The sequence below is a fragment of the Nycticebus coucang genome, chromosome 3, assembly GCF_027406575.1.
Source record: "Nycticebus coucang isolate mNycCou1 chromosome 3, mNycCou1.pri, whole genome shotgun sequence".
Taxonomy (NCBI): domain Eukaryota; kingdom Metazoa; phylum Chordata; class Mammalia; order Primates; family Lorisidae; genus Nycticebus; species Nycticebus coucang.
Window position 1 is genome coordinate 73,054,877 of NC_069782.1, and position 18,386 is coordinate 73,073,262.

General features: G+C 47.2%; 1 protein-coding gene across 19 annotated transcripts in view; it reads left to right on the forward strand.

The window, feature by feature from the left end:
* The window catches only part of GATAD2A (GATA zinc finger domain containing 2A), a 130,999-nt gene that overhangs the window by 19,255 nt on the left and 93,358 nt on the right, over positions 1-18,386 (forward strand). For 7 of the 19 annotated variants that reach the window (XM_053585308.1, XM_053585318.1, XM_053585316.1 and 4 more), the window contains exon 1: positions 1,970-2,280. The exons of 5 other annotated variants lie outside the window; for them this stretch is intronic. The gene's annotated coding sequence lies outside the window, so the exon portion shown is untranslated. Of the gene's footprint in view, positions 1-1,966; positions 2,281-5,773; positions 5,960-18,386 lie in introns of those variants that run through there. 7 more of the 19 variants (XM_053585314.1, XM_053585319.1, XM_053585324.1 and 4 more) reach the window with 5 other exon arrangements.

The window sequence follows — 18,386 nt, forward strand, 5'->3', positions numbered from 1 at the left end:
CGACAGCTTGAGACTGTCTTAAAAAAAAAAAAAAAAGAAAGCAATATACCCTGCAGCTAATTTCTCAACCACTCAACTTCCCCCTTTACTTTTGCAGCTGGAGAAGTTGGCGTTGCCTGTTGGAGTAGCCCACCTGTCACTAGTGCACACCTCAGTACACAGAGGTGTGTCATTAATATGTTACAGCTGATTCCTCCCTCTTTAAAACAGGGTGGTTGACACTTTAGTGACTCACACAGGGATTGCCTAACTCAGACTCTGGAATCCCTACGTCTTATCTCAAGTCTCAGGTCTCCCACTTGACCAGAGTTTGCTGTTCATAGTTAATTAAGTTGACATTAATCAAGACCTAGGTGAGGAGCAGTTAGATAATATTTTGCTTGTATTGCTTTAATATACTTCATTTGATTAATCATGGTAGCATAAATCAGTTCTAAAATACGTAGCTGCCACATTAGAGTGAAAAACCTGAATATTTCCCCTAACATGTCCTTGCACATGTGATCTGGGAGCTTTCTGAATTCCTATACCAAGTCACTTGTTTGAAAATAAAACTGTTTTTGTTTGGTTGGTTTTTGAATTTGAACATTTGAATTTCTTTGTAGCAAAGCATAACAAATTGCTGACAAAACTGGGTCAGGGAAGGTGTTTGGGGGTCAGCAATTTGTATTTTGTTTCATTTTTAGGTTGAGGAATGCTTTTCTTTTGGCCCAAGGGAGGTTGTGGCAGATGTTGCTAGCAGTTGGGAGACTTGGGGGTTGGAGAGTAGAACCAACAACAAAATGTTGCCAAGTTGTATGTGAGACTCAACGGGAGGCCTTGGGAAACTTTGGGGGGACATGTAGCAGAAAAACAATTTTGTAAAACATTTTCTACATGAAGTGTTTTTCAAGTTTGGGGTCGAGATTGGGGTCCCAATCTTGAGTGGGAATTCTCTTTTTTTCAAATGAAATAGAATGGAAAATACCAGAGTACATTGTAAGTGGTAAAGTTACGTGGTGCAACTTTTGTTTCAGTTGTATATAGTATATATGTATATATGTATTGGGTGTGTTATGAAAGTTATTAAGTCACTGTTTAGGTGTCTTATCATGAACCATTTATTTAAAAAAAGGAACGAGAAGAGACTTTTGGTGATTCTTCAGAAACTGACCTTGATATTGAGAGCCTTCTTGTGATACTAGATTTTCCATGAACGTTAGAGTATTTTCCCTGTTGAAACTGTATTTTGGTTTTGTAGTTTAACTTCTCCAGAGCTCATCCTCTTTCAAGTTTTCAGTGTTTCCTGTGTTTCCTCCATGTCACTGGAGAGGGAAGGTGAGGTTTGCTTTCCTGAGGGGTATAACCTTCTCCCAGAGGTTCTAGGACAGATTGGGAAGTAACTGGAGAGGGAGAGCAGTTGGCCCCAAGTGTTTAAAGGTGCGTGGATTTGGAGCTTGTTTTGTAGAACTCTGTTTACTAAGCTGGAGAAGTGATCAATCAGCTGATCTACACTCCAACATTGCCACAAAGACACCACGGCCAAAGTTCCCCAGAGGGGAGCTTCCGCGTGACGACCCCGCATGAGTGCGGTTCTAACCACCGGTTTCAAAGGCAGCTCAGAGTTGCTTGAGGTCGCTCAACTAAGCCGGAGCGAGGTTAGCAGTGAGAGCGTCGCCTGAGTCAGTCCTGGGCGCGGCCCGCCCGGCTCTGTCTCTGGTGAGCTGGCAACGAACCTCGGCCAGTGGAGAGCAACGGGACTCAGCGGGGAGAGCCCCTGGAGCACGCCCCTGCCCTCCCCAGCCCGCGTGGGAAACCAACGCGCGGAGCTGGGTGTCGCGTGGGTGCGCGCGGGGTGGGGCTGTGTTTCCGGGGCAGGACCGCTCGCCCCGCCCCCAGCACCGGAGCCCGCCCACGAGCTCCTCCTTTCCTCATGAGACCCCGCCCTTCAGATACCGGCCCCGCCCAGCCGGGAGCGGGCGGGCGGCGTCGCCTTTAAGAGCTCCCCGGTGTTTTGGGGGCCGCGGGCCGGGCGCGCTGACCTGGTGCGCATGTCCCGGGCGGTGACGCCGGCGCCGGGCTCCATGTGTGCGGCCGAGGGGCGCATTATCTGGCCGGCGGCGCGAGCGGGCGGGCGGACCGGCGGAGCGAGCGCCGCGGGCCCGGGCGGCCCCACAGGCGGAGCTAGCACGCGCGGCCCGGTGCCCCCGGCCCTTCCGCCGCCCGGCCCCGCGGGCGACCCTGGCCCCGCAGCCTTGCGAACCCGCGCGCTGCCTTAGGGCCCGGCCGACCCGCGGCCCGGTAAGTTCGGGACCAAACTTGGTGGGGGGCAGGGGCCAGGGACGCGCGGTGGAGACTAGAGCAGCGGGGGCGACGCGGGCTGAATAGGGTCGGGTAACAGGGGGCTGTGAGGGACCCTGGCATAAGCGTGGAAAAGTGAGGGCAAGCGAGTTCTACTTGTATTCTGAGAGCGTCTTCTTGCACTGCCCTAGAAAGTTCGTGGCTCCGACGTCCCCTGGGCACGTGTGGGCCGGAGGGGCGGGGGTCCCGGAAAGTCGCAGCGTCGCCCCGCTTCCTCCTGGGTTTCCTGCGGGGCCGAGGGAGGGGCCGGGCCGCGAGGCGCCTCTTCGAAGGGCTCGGGACAGTGGGGACGACGGACGACACGTGGGCGCTCTGGGCTGGGGTCCTGTGCTGGGGGCGGGGGTCCCGCGCGGGCCGGACTGCGGCGCTGAACCCCGAGGCGGCGGTGGCGACGGATCCCGTGTCAGAATAAGAGTCCCCGCGCGCCCACGCCTGCAGGGCTGGCCCTCTCCCCGCCCTCCTTCCTCTCGCGCCCTTCCTGCCTGACCCCCGGGAGCCGCGGGACCCTTCCCCCTGTCTGGGCTACAGCCTTTCCCAGGCCCTGCACTTTAAATTTGCCTCCCAGTCTAGGCGGTGGCTCCATTGATTTCTTTTTTCCCACCTGGAACGGGTCGGCATCAATGACTAGACAGCAGCAGCTGGCCTTGTAAAGGGATTATTGCCAAGAATCGGAATTGATCACTTCAACAAGGAAAGGCTTATGGGGCAGGGCCCGAGCTGAGAGCCTGCCTGACAGACACTTGGAGAGTGTGCACACTGGGACCCAAAAACAAATGGAGACCCCCTCCCTTAAGAACTGAAGGACAGCACTTAGGTGCCTTGTCCTGAGAATTTTGTAGAGTGTTTAATTTTGTGTATTTAAGGTCTTTAGGTGTGTAGTTCATCCTTATCTGAGAGCTTTGGATTCTTTAGATCAAAGTCTGAGTGAGTCATTTGAGCCTTTAATTTCCTTTCTTTCTTACCAATTTACTTCTTTCAGTTTTCTTGGAGTATCGTGCTGGTTACATCTCTAGTTCTGTGTGCCCATTCACACAGTGACACCTCCTGGCTGTGGCAGCACACAGTAATGGAGAGAGAGACATCCCTCTATGTGGTTTTCTCAGTCTTGGACTTACTTATCCTGCTGACTGACTTTTTCTTCTGGTAGTAGTTACAAGTTTTCTTTTAAGTTAGGTTACACCAAAGAATTTGCTGGTATCCATTTGTTAATATATGCTAAAATCAGTAGCTTGTCAGAGGTGACAGCAAGCTGTGGAGGAGGGCTAACAGCACATCTTAGCCCCTAGATTTGAGTGCCTACTGTGTGCCAGTCTTGGCATGGGTATATTCAATGCTCATAAAAATCCCACCAGGAGTGGGGGAGTATAAGCCTCACTTCACAGGTGAGGAAATTGGACCTCCTCAAGGCCAGTCAGCTTGCACAAGGCTGCTCAGTGTAGAAGCAGAACTGGTCCTCCATCACTTGGTGCTCCAGAGCTCACAAATGTTGCTGTTTGCAAGGGAAGAGAGTAAGCATTTCCCTGGAGCTTCTGAAACACAAAGATTTGTTTTCCTGTCCAGGTTTGAATACACTTCTGCTTGGGCATGGGGGATAATCTGGTGATTTGGGGACACTATTCTAGCCCTGCTTTGTCCTGGGAGAGCAGAGTCACCAGCCGGCTGCTATAAGGAGCCAAACTCAGAAAAGGTTTTGGTTTTCTATTTTTTTTTTTAGAGACAGAGTCTCACTTTGTTGCCTTCGGTAGAGTGCTGTGGCATCACAATTCACAGTAACCTCAAACTCTTGGGCTTAGACGATTGTCTTGCCTCAGCCTCCCGAGTAGCTGGGACTACAGGTGCCCGCCAGAATGCCCAGCTATTTTTTTTTTGTTGCAGTTTGGCCGGGGCCAGGTTTGAACCCACCACCCTCAGTATATGGGGCCGGCGCCCTACTCACTAAGCCACAGGTGCAGCCCTTTTTGGTTTTCTAGAATCAGTTTAGCGAATTATGAGGGGGATTTTTTAGACTCTTTTTCATCACTTACTCCCTCATTCCCTTCATCTTTTTTTTTTTTTTGTAGAGACAGAGTCTCACTTTACCGCCCTCGATAGAGTGCCATGACGTCACAGGACTCACTGCAACCTCTAGCTCTTGGGCTTAGACGATTCTCTTGCCTCAGCCTCCCGAGCAGCTGGGACTACAGGCGCCCACCACAACCCCCGGCTATTTTTTGGTTGCAGTTTGGCCAGGGCTGGGTTTGAACCCGCCACCCTCAGTATATGGGGCCGCCGCCCTACTCACTGAGCCACAGGTGCCGCCTCCCTTCATCTTTTTGTCTCCTAAAAAAAAATTTTTTTTTTTTTTTTTTAAGTCTCACTTTGCCCTTGGTAGAGTGCTGTGCATCACAGCTTGCAGCAACCTCCAACTCCTGGGCTTAGGCGATTCTCCTGCCTTAGCTTCTGGAGTAGCTGGGATTACAGGCGCCCGTCACAATGCCTGGCTATTTTTTTGTTGCAGTTTGGCTAGGGCCAGGTTTGAACCCGCCACCACCCTTGGTAAATGGGGCCAGCACCCTTGTCTCCTAAAATTCTAAAGCTGACTTTTGTAAGGATTGTCTCTGTCTTGGTTGTGGTATAGGAAATGGGAGGGCTTCTGTATTAGTAATATCAATGCGTTGTTATTTCCACTCAGAAGACATTTTTTTTTAAATGTCAAGTCATCTCTGTTAATGCATTATCATTTGGTAGATCTTCTTATATTTTGGTAGTGAGGGAAAAATAATACTACTGTCGGGGAAAAAAATCCTGGAAGGATTTGTACCAAAATGCCAATGAACTCTCCAGGATTGGTAGTAGTTTTTGTAAAATTTTAAACTTTTTGTTATCTCTGTATTTTGTGGGTTTTCTTTAAATGATGAAGTTTTTGTGAGTGATGGCACATTTTCTTTTCTTTTTTTTTGTAGAGACAGAGTCTCACTTTATGGCCCTTGGTAGAGTGCCATAGCATCACACAGCTCACAGCAACCTCCAACTCCTGGGCATAAGTGATTCTCCTGCCTCAGCCTCCCGAGTAGCTGAGACTACAGGCACCCGCCACAATGCCCAGCTATTTTTTTTTTTTTTGGTTGCAGTTCAGCCGGGGCCGGGTATGAACCTGCCACCCTCGGTATATGGGGCTGGGGCCTTACCGACTGAGCCACAGGTGCTGCCCAGTGGCACATTTTAAAGATCCTAATTTTCAACTGTTCAGTAGCTCCTCTGACTTGTTTTGCATCGTTTATTTTGTGAATTTCTGGCATTGCATGTAGTAATTTTTGGATTGATTTATTCAATAAATATAAGAGCGCATAATGTGCCTCCGGCACTGTACTAAGAATTCTGCCTGGTGGAGTTTATAGTGACATTAGTGGGCCAGGAATCATAATTAATCTCATAAACATATGGAAACTTACAGGGCCAACCAGAGAAGGACATTGATCTGATGCGCCAAGGGGAGCCTTTCTTCTACTGGGGTCAGAGGATGAAGTAAGGGGAGTTAAGTATGTAAAGAGAAAAAGGAAGAAAGTGCTTGGACTGAAGGAAGATTGTTGTGGTTGGAGCAGAGACAGTCACTGGGCACTGGAGGCTAGATGACAGGTAGGTGAGTACCCAAGGACTAAGGTGGGGTCTGGGTTTGGAATTTTGCCGAAACAGCAGTGGGACTCCATTGAAAGGGATAAGGCAGGGGGCAGTGTAGTGAGGCTCACAGACCTCTTCGGGTTTTATTCTGAAAGATGCTTCTGAAGGATGTGAAGTACTCAAGTCATTCTTGAAACGTTGTCATTTTCTGGTATTATTTCCCTTGGGAGAAAATAATGACCTGCAGATTCTTGGGTATGTCAGTTCCCAGTAGAAACAAAAATGTAACTGCCCTTTCCAGTGAGTTTATAGTTAAGGACCATCAGCATGTGCTAACATCTAACAGTCTGGGCAACTCATGCTTATCTGGAGAACTACTTGCTTAGACTCAGGGTTCTTCTGTGTCATCAAATAGAACAGGCAGGGCTATTTTCTCTAGACCTTTTTCTCCTCTAATAATTGAGTTAACAATGCTGGTTGATAACTAAAAGATTATGAAATAGATGAGTGGGTGAAGTCTTCATGAGCAGCCGTCCTGGGGTAATAGAGCATCCCTGGGATTTCCTCCCAACACTTGTCTGGTTGGGAATTGTGGCAGAACCAGAAGAACGAGTCAGCAGTGTCATAGTTTGAAGCTTACCGAACTATGCTGCCTGCTAAGTGTGGTCTCTTGTTAGAATGGACGTTCTTGAATTATCAGCACTGTTTCTGGAGGTGACTTAATCTGGCCTCAGACTGTAGTCTTTCAGGTAACCGGGCTTATTTTATGTACTGTGTAAAGGTATATCTTTGAATTGGATTAGGAAGGCAGTGTGTTAAGGTTGATGAAAAAGACAGGGATCTCCAACTGATTGCAGTGAGGTGTAGTGAGACATGTCACAGATCTTATCATAGCTTGGGTTCCCTTAGATTCTCACAAACATGATGCAGGACTTTTTTGTAAGGAGAATGTCTGACCATGGCAGTGGTTCTCAACCTGTGGGTTGTGACCCTTTTGGACTGTATTAAAGGTTTGAGGCATTAGGAAGGTTGAGAACCACTGGACTATGGGTTTTTTGCCCCTTTCCCGCTATGTGCTTTCCAGGCTGTACTTGTGACCTCTTTTTTTGTCTGATGGAAATGTAGGTTAGTCTTTTAGAAGACAAAGGAATTTACTCTAATAGAATGCCTGCAGGTAGGTTCAGGAGGTGAGTGGGAATCCACCAAATCCTCCAGGTTGTAGGGGAAAGGGGCCTCTGTGTGAATGTCTTATATTTCTACATCTGATGATGCCCTTTGCAGCTTCTTTGTCCCACACTCACTTTCAGTCTCTTGATCCTCCCAAAGGCACTCCATTTTAGAGGTTAGTTTGTCAGGGAACTTGCCTTTCCTTTTTTGATTCTAAGGCTAAAGGCAGGCTATCTCTGAGAAGCACGGAGACCAGAATTGGAGACTGTGTGTGCTGGCCAGAGATAGGTAGTGCCTAAAAGGTGGCTCCCAACAAATCAGGGTAGTTTTTTTTTTTGAGACAGTCTCATTGTGTTGCCCTTGGTAGAGTGCTGTGGTGTCACAGCTCACAGCAACCTCAAACTTTTGGGCTTAACTGATTCTCTTGCCTCAGGCTCCCAGTAGCTGGGACTACAGGCATCCACCACAACACCCAGCTATTTTTTTTTTTTTTTTTTTGGTTATAGTTGTCATTGTTGTTTGGCAGGCACGGGCTGGGTTCGAACCTGCCAACTCCAGTGTATGTGGCTGTCACCCTAGCCACTGAGCTACTGGACAGGGTAGGTTTCTTTCTTTCTTTTTTTTTGAAACAGTCTCATTTTGTTGTTCTTAGTAGAGTGCTGTGGTGTCATAGCGCACAGCAACTTCAAACTCTTGGGCTCAGGGATTCTCTTGCCTCAACTTCCCAAGGAGCTGGGATTACAGGCATCCACCACAATGCCTGGCTATGTTTTTTAGAGACAAGGTCTCACTGTGGCTCAGGCTGTTCTTGAACCCATGAGCTCAGGCAGTCTACCTGCCTCAGCCAGTATTATAGGCATGAGCCACCTTGCCCCGCCAGTTTTTTTTTGAGACAGAGTCTCACTTTGTTGCCCTTAAGTGCTGTGGCGTCATAGTTCACAGTAACCTCAAACTCTTGTGCTCAAGTGATTCTCTTGCCTCAGCTTCCCAAGTAGTTGAGACTATAGACACCCACTATAGTGCACAATGCTAGCTATTTTTAGAGATGGGGGTCTCACTCTTGTTCAGGCTGGTCTCAAACTCTTGAGCTCAGGCAATCCACCCACCTTGGCCTCCCAGAGTGCTAAGATTACAGGTGTGAGCCACCTTGCCCGGTCTCAAATCAGGTAGTTTTGAGGGGAGGTTTGAGACTGTAGAACTTTGAGGTTGCTTGGCATCAAAGGTAGCCAGGTGTAACTAACTGCAGGTGCAGGAATAGGGCATGTGGTAGTGTGGGATTGGAGAGAAAGTTCATTTGAAGGATTTTTTTAAAGAATCCTTCAGCTGTTCCTCCTGCAGTTCCATCTCAGGACCCAGAGCTGTCTGGCCTTCCTTGCTGGTCAGCTATTTTGGTTTGAACCTTGAACCTTACTTAAATAAGATGGTGCCTTTGAGCACACTTAAAATACTGCTGCAGCCAGGCACGCCTGTGATCATAGCACTCTGGGTGGCTGAGGCAAGTGGATTACCTGAGATCACAAGTTTGAGACCAGACTGAGCAAGCGTGAGATCCTATCTCTAAAAAAAATAACCAGACATTGTGGCAGGCGCCTGTAGTCCTAGCTCCTTGGGAGGCTGAATCAAGAGAATGGCTTAGAATTGCTTGAACCCAAGAGTCCGAGGTTGCTGTGAGCTACTACACTATGGTACTCTACTGAGGGTGACAAAGTAAGACTCTGGCTCAAAAAAAGGGGCAGCGCTTGTTGCTCAGTGGGTAGGGCTCCAGCCATATACACTGAAGCTGGTGGGTTTGAACCCGACCTGGGCCAGCTAAACAACAACAGCAAAAATAGCTGGGCATTGTGGTGGGCGCCTGTAGTCCCAGGTACTTGGGAGGCTGAAGCAAGAGAATCGCTTAAGCCCAAGAGGTTGAGGTTGCTGTGAGCTATGACACCATGGCACTCTACTGAAGTTGACATAGTGAGCCTCTGTCTCAAGTAAAAAAAAGGGCTCTGTGCCCATAGCACAGTTGTTACGGCGCCAGCCACATACACCAAGGCTGGCGGGTTCAAACCCAGCCCGGGCCAGCTAAACAACAATCACAACTGCAACAAAAAATAGCCAGGCATTGTGGCGGGTGCCTGTAGTCCCAGCTACTTAGAAGGCTGAGGCAAAAGAATCACTTAAGCCCAAGAGTTTGAGGTTGCTGTGAGCTGTGACGCCATAGCACCCTACCGAGGGCAACATAGTGAGATTCAGTCTCAAAAAAAAAAAAAAAAGGCTCGGTGCCCTTAGCACAGTGGTTATGGCAGTGGCCACATACACGGAGGCTGGCAGGCTTGAACCCGGCCTGGGCCTGCTAAACAGTAATGACAATTACAACAAAAAATAGCCAGGTGTTGTGGCGGGTGCCTATATAGTCCCAGTTACGTGGGAGGCTGAGGCAAAGAATCCCGTGGACACGAGAATTTGAGGTTGCTGTGAGCTGTGACACCATGGCACTCTGCCGACGGTGACATTATTGACTCTTGTCTCCTAAGAAAAAACCCCCCAAACTGATGCATTATAGTGGCAGACAGGCTTCTCCTGTGCCAGGGAGGCCACTGCAAGTCCAGGGCTGCGTGCTCTTTGCGAGTGAGGCAACAGGCTCAAGTCTTTGTAGGGGCATCATGGATAACCCTGGCTTTACCTCAGACAGCCTGGTGTGAGCCCTGCCTGCCTATCCACTTCCTAGTGATGAGACCTTGCTGAATCTCACTCTGTTTCTCATTTCTGTAAATGAGAGGGGTGGGTTTACTAACTACTTGGGAAAGATGGAGTTTAGGGAGTGTACTCTAGTGACTATAATGAAGGAGCTGGAGCAGGAAAGTATTAACAATTGCCCTACTGAACCTGTGGGGAATATCTCCACCCTTGTGGCCAAACTGTTACTGTTGTGTGTACCCCTTGGAGGTTCAGCTTTGTGCCATAGCCTGTCCCCATTCTCTGGATGGAAGGAAGCAAAGTTAATACTTCCCATGTTGCTTTCTGATTTCAGACTTTGTATGTTTTTTTTTCCAGTAGCCTTGGGGCCTTCCCAGTTACGAGGAATGGCTAGGTTCTTGGATACCAATCCAGAAGGCAGTCTCTTACCTGGCCCAGGGCTTGCTGAATCCAACATCCTGACATTCTGGCACAGCACCTCCAGCTGTGAGATGGCTATTTGCCAGCCGGATCTATCTTGTAGGATCCTGCCTTTGGAAATCAAGATGGGCCCCTGCTCTTTTGACTTTATCTATTGCTGAGTGGACTCTGGCTAGGGATGGAAGTTGGTTGTTTGATGATACACACAATGGCAATTGAGAGAGGGAGGGTGAATCTCATTCTCCTGGCCTTCCCTTCCAGACTTCTAGGTAGGTCTCTGGGCCAGCTTGGGAGTTGGACAGATCTGGCTATTTTCACTGACTACAGGCAGTTTACCTCTTTTCAGCCTGGGTGGTCATGTGGCCTTAGCTTTCTCATTGGTTGACCTGGACAGTATCTTTGACCTCATAGGATGGCTGTGAGAACAAGTGGGAAGTTTTCACAAGTACTTAGGGGGTATTCCTGCTTTCCCATTCACCGTGGAGCCAAAATTCTTCTCCCTCTAGATGACAAGTACACAAAAGTCTCCTCAGCATCTGACATTTGAGTTATGCACAGTGAAACGGGAGCTAGATTTTCTTTATAACAAAATCCAACTGGCAGCTAACAGTGTGGGGGTAGTCAGAGCTCATCATAAGGAGATTCTCTTAAGTCCAGTGAGTGAAAAACACTATAGCTCTAAATCTGCATAGAATGCTGATGTAACATTTCCTCCAATCGTAGCTGTTCTGAGCAGCTAGCCTTTGAGTCTGTAGATGTTTTTTAAGAGATAGTCTCGCTTTATTGCCTTTGGTAGAGTGCTGTGGCATCACAGCTCACAGCAACCTCCAACTCCTGGGCTTAGGTGATTCTCTTGCCTCAGCCTCCTGAGTAGCTGGGACTATAGGCACCCACCACAGTGCCCGGCTATTTTTTGTTGTCACAGTTTGGCTGGGCCGGGTTTGAACCCACCACCCTCAGTATATGGGGCCAGTGCCCTACCCACTGAGCCACAGGTGCCCCCCAACTCAACACATTCTTACCTCGGAGATAGCTGCTCACTCTGGTTTTGCAGGTTAAGTGGGTTTCAGGCTAGCATAATAGGTGCCAAGTTACAGTGGTTTGACTTATGATTGTTGGGATGTAACGCCATTCTAAGTGGAAGAGCATCTTTTTTTTTTTTTGAGTGTCTCACTGTGTCCCCCTCCATAGAGTGCTGTGGCTGTCTTTTGATTTATGATGGGGTTATAATTTCTCCTGAATGTGGAACACCATTGTACCACAGAAAGTTGAAAAACTTAAGTTGAACCATTATAAATCAGAGACTGGTTGCTGTGTTGCCAATATTAAATTCATTTGACTTGTTGGGCTATATTGTAATCAAAACCATTGAAAGTTGAGGAGCATTCTGTCATGGGAGTTTGGTGTTGGCAGATTTTTGTGGTTGTGACACAGGTTTTAGTTTTCTTGAGTGTTTTGGGCATGCTCACTATGATGCCATCAGGTTCTACAAACTGCTGGTCCACCTTCTTTTACATCCATAGGAACATTTTTCCTAGTTGTTCAGTGTGACTAGAGAACTTAATTCTTTTTTTTGAGACAAAGTCTCACTCTGTCACCCTGGGTCAAGTGCCCTGGAGTTATTATACGTCTCAGCAACCTCAAACTCTTTTTTTTTTTTTTTTTGCAATTTTTGGCCGGGGCCAGATTTGAACCCACCACCTCCGGTATATGGGGCCGGCGCCCTTACTCCTGGAGCCACAGGTGCCAGCCAGCAACCTCAAACTCTTGGGCTTAAGTGATCCTCTTGCCTCAGCCTACTGAGTAGTGGGGATTATAGGTACCTTCCTCAATGCCCAGCTAGTTTTTCTATTTTTTTTTTTAGTAGAAACGGGTTCAGGTTTTGCTCTTGCTCAGGGTGGTCTTGAACTTCATTTGAGCTCAAGTAGTCCACCTGCCTTTGCCTCCCAGAGTGCTAGGATTACAGGTGTGAGCCACTGCACCCACTTTTTTTTTCTTTTTTTTTTTTTTGAGACAGAGTCTCAGTCTGTTGCCAGGGTGAGAGTGCAGTGGCATCAGCCTAGCTTACAGCAACCTCAGACACCTGGGTCAAGCTATCCTCCTGCCCGGCATCACACCTGGCTAATTTTTCTATTTACTTAGTAGTAAAAATAGTAGAGGTGGGGTCTTACCCTTGGTCAGGCTGGTCTCGAACTCTGAAGCTTGTGAGATTCTCCCGCCTCAGCCTCCCATTGTACTAAGATTACAGGTGTGAGCCACCTTGCCTGACCAGTAACTGAATCTTGGTCTGAAGGCATTGATTGAATTGTTTGAGTCATTGGGGAGACCTGTGCTGCCCTCAGGACTTGCTTATCATTGACTGAACATCTGAACTTCATTTTCTGTTGTTTAACGTGGTGTCCTTGGGCTTGAAAAGGATTAATGTCTGCCCCCTTAAAAGGTGTGGTTCTCTTAGGATTCTCTAGTCAGCTCTCTCCACGGGATTCTCAAATACTAACTGTAACTCAGGGAGAGTCTGCTGGTGTGTTTGGCACTTTCCTTAACTTACCTATTTGATGAACTGACCTTGCCAGTAGTTTGTGTGGTAGTCACCTATGTCCTGCCTCACCTCCCTAAACCTTTGGTCAGTTTTTTAGTGTTGAGTTTTTTCTTTTTCTTGTTTCTTTTTCAGCTGTACAAGCTATATTTTCTGATGCCAGAGTTGGAGGGGAGAGGTGAAAGCCTTAGGTGTCAGTGGTAGGAGGAGTTGCCTGGTTTGCTTTTGAAGTTTTTTTGGGCAAGGATACTAACTTAGTGTGGATTGAAATGTAATTGCAGCCTAACTGTCAGTTTTTATTTGTCAGGCCACAGCATTAGAAATGTAACTATTTTTGGTAGTTGGGCTACAGATAAATTAAGGATTTTACCTGGGACTTACTCTCTTCTCTCTGCTCTGTTCCACTGAACACAACACTGGGCTCATGGACTTCAGGATGAACTGGGTAACACTTGTTACAACCTAGAGGCCCAGGCAGAGGAGTGGCCTTTCCAAGCTTGACTTGCAGAAGGAATAATTAGTACACAGCTCTCTGTTCCCTTCTGGAACTTGCTTGGTCTTTCTGATCTCTGTTCTGATTTCTTTATGGGTTGGTTAGGGTTTTTTTTTTTTTTTTTAAATTTTTGGGGATTCATTGAGGGTACAAGAAACCAGGTTACGCTGATTGCATTTTTTTTTTTTTTTGTAGAGACAGAGTCTCACCGTACCGCCCTTGGGTAGAGTGCCGTGGCGTCACACGGCTCACAGCAACCTCTAACTCTTGGGCTTACGCGATTCTCTTGCCTCAGCCTCCCGAGCAGCTGGGACTACAGGCGCCCGCCACAACGCCCGGCTATTTTTTTGTTGCAGTTTGGCTGGGGCTGGGTTTGAACCCGCCACCCTCAGCATATGGGGCCGGCGCCCTACTCACTGAGCCACAGGCGCCGCCCGCTGATTGCATTTGTTAAGCAAAGTCTTGGTTAGTTTAATTTTGTTGTAGATTTCTTCTTTGCTTTATTGATGTAGATCCATTGATCAGTTTCCTTCCTCGAGAGTTTTGTATTTTTTTTCTTTTTTTTATCGTTAAATCATAGCTGTGTACATTAGTGCAATCAAGGGGTACAATGTGCTGGTTTCATATACAATCTGAAATATTCTCATCAAACTGTTCAACATAGCCTTCATGGCATTTTCTTAGTTATTGTATGTAGACATTTGTATTCTGCCTTTAGTAAGTTTCGCCTGTACCCATTCTAAGATGCACTGTAGATGTGGCCCCACTCATTACCCTTCCTTCACCTTAACCTCCCCTTGGCCCTTTCCTCATAGTCTTGTGCTATAGTTGGGTTATAGCCTTCACGTGAAAGCTATAATTTAGCTTCATAGTAGGGCTGAGTACATTGGATACTTTTTCTCCCATTCCTGAGATTCTTTGCTAAGAAGAATATGTTCTAGCTCCATCCACGTAAACATGAAAGAGGTAAAGTCTCCATCTTTCTTTAAGGCTGCATAATATTCCATGGTATAAATGTACCACAATTTGCTAGTCCATTCGTGGGTCGATGGGCACTTGGGCTTCTTTCATGACTTAGCAATTATGAATTGGACTGCAGTAAACATTCTGGTACAGATGTCTTTATTATATTGTGATTTTTGGTTTTCTGGGTATAAACCTAGTAAAGGAATTATAGGATCGAATGGCAGGTCTATTTTTAGGTCTCTAAGTATTCTCCAAATATCCTTCCAGAAGGAACGTATTAGTGTGCATTCCCACCAGCAGTGTAGAAGTGTGCCCTTTTCTCCACATCCACGCCAACATCTCTGGTTTTGGGATTTTGTTATGTGGGCTACTCTTACTGGGGTTAGGTGATAATCTCAAAGTAGTTTTGATTTGCATTTCTCTGATGATTAAGGATGATGAGCTTTTTTTCATGTGTTTGTAGATCGTGCGTCTGTCTTCTTTAGAGAAGTTTCTCTTCAAGTCCCTTGCCCACCCTGAGGTGGGATCACGTGTTCTTTTCTTGCTAATACGTTTGAGTTCTCTGTGGGTTCTGATTATTAGACCTTTATCGGAGGTATAAACTTCAAATATTTTCTCCCATTCTGAGGGCTGTCTCCTTGCTTTACTTAGTATGTTCTTGGCTGTGCAGAAGCTTTTTAGTTTGATCAGGTCCCGGTAGTGTATTTTTGATACTGCTTCAATTGCCTGGGGAGTCCGCCTCATAAAATATTCATCCAGGCCGATTCCTTCAAGAGTTTTCCCTGCACTTTCTTCAAGTATTTTCATAGTTTCATGTCTTAAGTTTAAATCTTTTATCCAGGGCGGCGCCTCTGGCTCAGTGAGTAGGGCGCCAGCCCCATATACTGAGGGTGGCGGGTTCAAACCCAGCCCCAGCCAAACTGCAACAAAAAAATAGCCGGGCATTGTGGTGGGCGACTATAGTCCCAGCTACTCAGGAGGCTGAGGCAAGAGAATCGCCTAAACCCAAGAGCTGGAGGTGCTGTGAGCTGTAACGCCACGGCACTCCACCGAGGGTGACAAAGTGAAACTCTGTCTCTAAAAAAAAAAAAAAAATCTTTTATCCAGTGAGAGTCTATCTTAGTTAATGGTGAATTTTTTTTCTTTTTTGAGACAGAGCCTCAAGCTGTTGCCCTGGGTAGAGTGTGGTGGCATCACAGCTAACTGCAGCCTCCAACTCCTGGGACTACAGGTGCCTGCCACAACGACTGGCTGTTTTTGGTTGCAGCCGTCATTGTTTGGTGGGCCCGTGCTGGATTTGAACCAGCCAGCTCAGGTGTATGTGGCTAGTGCCTTAGTTGCTTGAGCCACAGGCACCGAGCCAGTTTTGTATTTTTTTGAACTCTGAGGTCATTGTGGCTTTCTGTAGTATGAAGATGGCACAGGATGTAGGGAAAAAGAATCTAGGGCTGCCATATTAAAAAACAAAATAAACAAAATGAGTGGTGTTTCTTGCTGTGAAATTGAGTGGGTGATGGCTTTAAATTTCAAAGCACAAAACTATTTTTCCCGCAACTACTATAAAGTAATTGCACTTAATTTGTAGACATCCTTCAGATGGTAATGTGGGTGACCATTTTTTTTTTTTGAGACAGAGTCTCAATATGTCACCCTCAGTAGAGTGCCATGGCATCACACAGCTCACAGCAACATCCAACTCCTGGGCTTAAGCGATTCTCTTGCCTCAGCCTCCCGAGTAGCTGGGACTACAGGCGCCCGCCACAACGCCCAGCTATTTTTTGGTTGCAGTTCAGCTGGAGCCGGGTTTGAACCCGCCACCCTTGGTATATGGGGCCGGTGCCTTACCAACTGAGCCACAGGCGCCGCCCCACCTGGCTGTTTTTTTGTTGCAGTTGTCATTGTTTAGCTGGCTTGGGCCTGTTCGAACCTACCAGCCTCTGTGCATGTGGCTGGTGCTGTAACCACTGTGCTACAGATGCCGAGCCAGAGGTAACCATTTCAAATTGCAAAAGAAAGCCTGTGGAAATGGGGAGACGCAGACTAAATGTCATGTCCTACATCAGCTCTGATGGTCACCTATGTTAATCTAAGGTGAGAGTGAGGGCCTTAACATTCTGTTGAGGAGGCTGGGTGATTTTAGAATAGCACAATCTGGCTGCTTAAAAACCTTAAGGGAGGTTATTTCTTGCTTCTCTGTTACATCGGTAGGAGTCAGTTCTGGCAGCTGGAGTGGTCTTCAAAGTGTATCACAGGAGACCTGGTTAAGAGAATTGAACATGTTTTGTTCAGAGGAGAGAAGACAAGGGGTGAGGGAGGACCAGTAGGTTTCTGAGACCCTTTGGGGAGCCAGGATCTCACCTCATGATTGTTGGACTGATGGCTTCTGCTGCTGGCATTGTTGGACAGGCTTGCTCACCTCCTGGGGGAGTATAGAGATTCTCTCCCTTACTTTCAAGAGATAAGAACAGGTGACCCTGCCATAAAAGGCAGCAAAAGTGGACAGGTCACCTGGGTGAGGAGCTCAGCATTATGTGAGCAGATCAGAGACTTGCATCCACCTTCTGCAAAGATGCTGGGAGCTCATCCATCTTGTTGCCTTGGTTTATTGCAGTAGAGAAAAAGACACTTAACATGGCTTAGAAAAATTAGGGTAACTTTGATTTGTTTAAGGGAAGTTTTTTTTTGGCAAGGGCTGGGTTTGAACCCGCCACCTCCGGCATGTGGGACCGGCGCCCTACTCCTTGAGCCACAGGTGCCGCCCAACTTTGATTTGTTTAATTAGTCTTACAAGTCTATGAACTACTCTTGGCCTTTTTTTTTTTTTTAAACTTATTTTTCAGCTTGGCGCCTGTAGCTCAGCGGCTAGGGTGCTAGCCACATACACCGGAGCTGGCGGGTTCAAATTCAGCCTGGGCTTGCCAAACAATGACAACTACAACCAAAAAAAAAAAAAAAGCAAAAAAACACAAAACTTATTTTTAAAAGTTAATCCATTGATATTTAAGAGCCTAGGCTACTCTGGTAGGTGCCCCATGGAAGGAAATACAACCTGTGGCTGGGTGCAGTGGGTCATGCCTGTAATCCTAGCCCTCTGGGAGGCTGAGGCGTGTGGATTGCCTCAGCTCACAAGTTCAAGACCAGCCTGAACCAGAATGAGATCTCGCCTCTAAAAATAGCTGGGTGTTGTGGTAGGTGCCTGTGGTCTCAGCTATTTGGGAGGCTGAGGCAAGAGAATCGCTTGAGCCTAAGAGTTTGAGGTCGCTGTGAGTTAGGACGGGATGGCACTCTACTGAGGGCGACAAAGTAAGACTGTTTCAAAAAAAAAAAAAAGGGAAAAAAGAAACTTGAGGTTTGCATCACCACACAGTGAAGTGACCAGAGCAGATGTGTTATTCACTAGCTGTGGGACTCAAGCGAAGCTTCTCAGCTGGTGGCCTGGCATAAGTGACGGGGATACAGAGATGTCCCTGAGGCCAGATGGCCCTAGCCCCTGGCTGGCTCTTCAGGCTGTGAATAGCCTCATTTTACTCCAATGTACTGTATGAATATAATCCTTATACATTACATGCCATGACCTGAAAAAGGTGGGGCATCTGATCTGCTAGCCACAGATGCACGTTATTCTGAGAAGAGAATATCGTTTTCTTGGTCTTAGGGGCATTCATAGCCCCTGTGGAGAAGGCTTGAGATCTGTGCTAGTGGAGTGTTAGGGATGGAGTTGGCAGTTCGTCCTCTTGGACCTTGGATACATGGAAAGTCACACTGGAAAATAAGGTCAGAAAACACAGGTTGGTATGATTATCTTTGACCTTAAACAGAAGACTGTTTCTATTTCATTCTAAAACAGCAATTCTCAACCTGTGAGTCACGACCCCTTTTTAACAATGAAAATACATTGCGGCATTAGGAAGGTTAAGAACCTCTGTTGTAAAAGCATGGTGCGCTCTCAAAGGTTTTTGAGCAAGAGAATGTGGACTTGAATTAGGCAGGGAAGCCAGTTAAGGGAAAAATGGCAGGCATGAGCTAATGTGGCCTTGGATTTGCCTGATGGGGACTATAAAAGCAGGGACAGGTGCCAGAGACATTGCATAGGAGGATTGGCTGGGATTAACTGGATCCAGAGGCTGAGGACAATTCATCGGTAGGTTCAACAACTGTTGGAGAGTTTCTTCCATGCTCAGCACT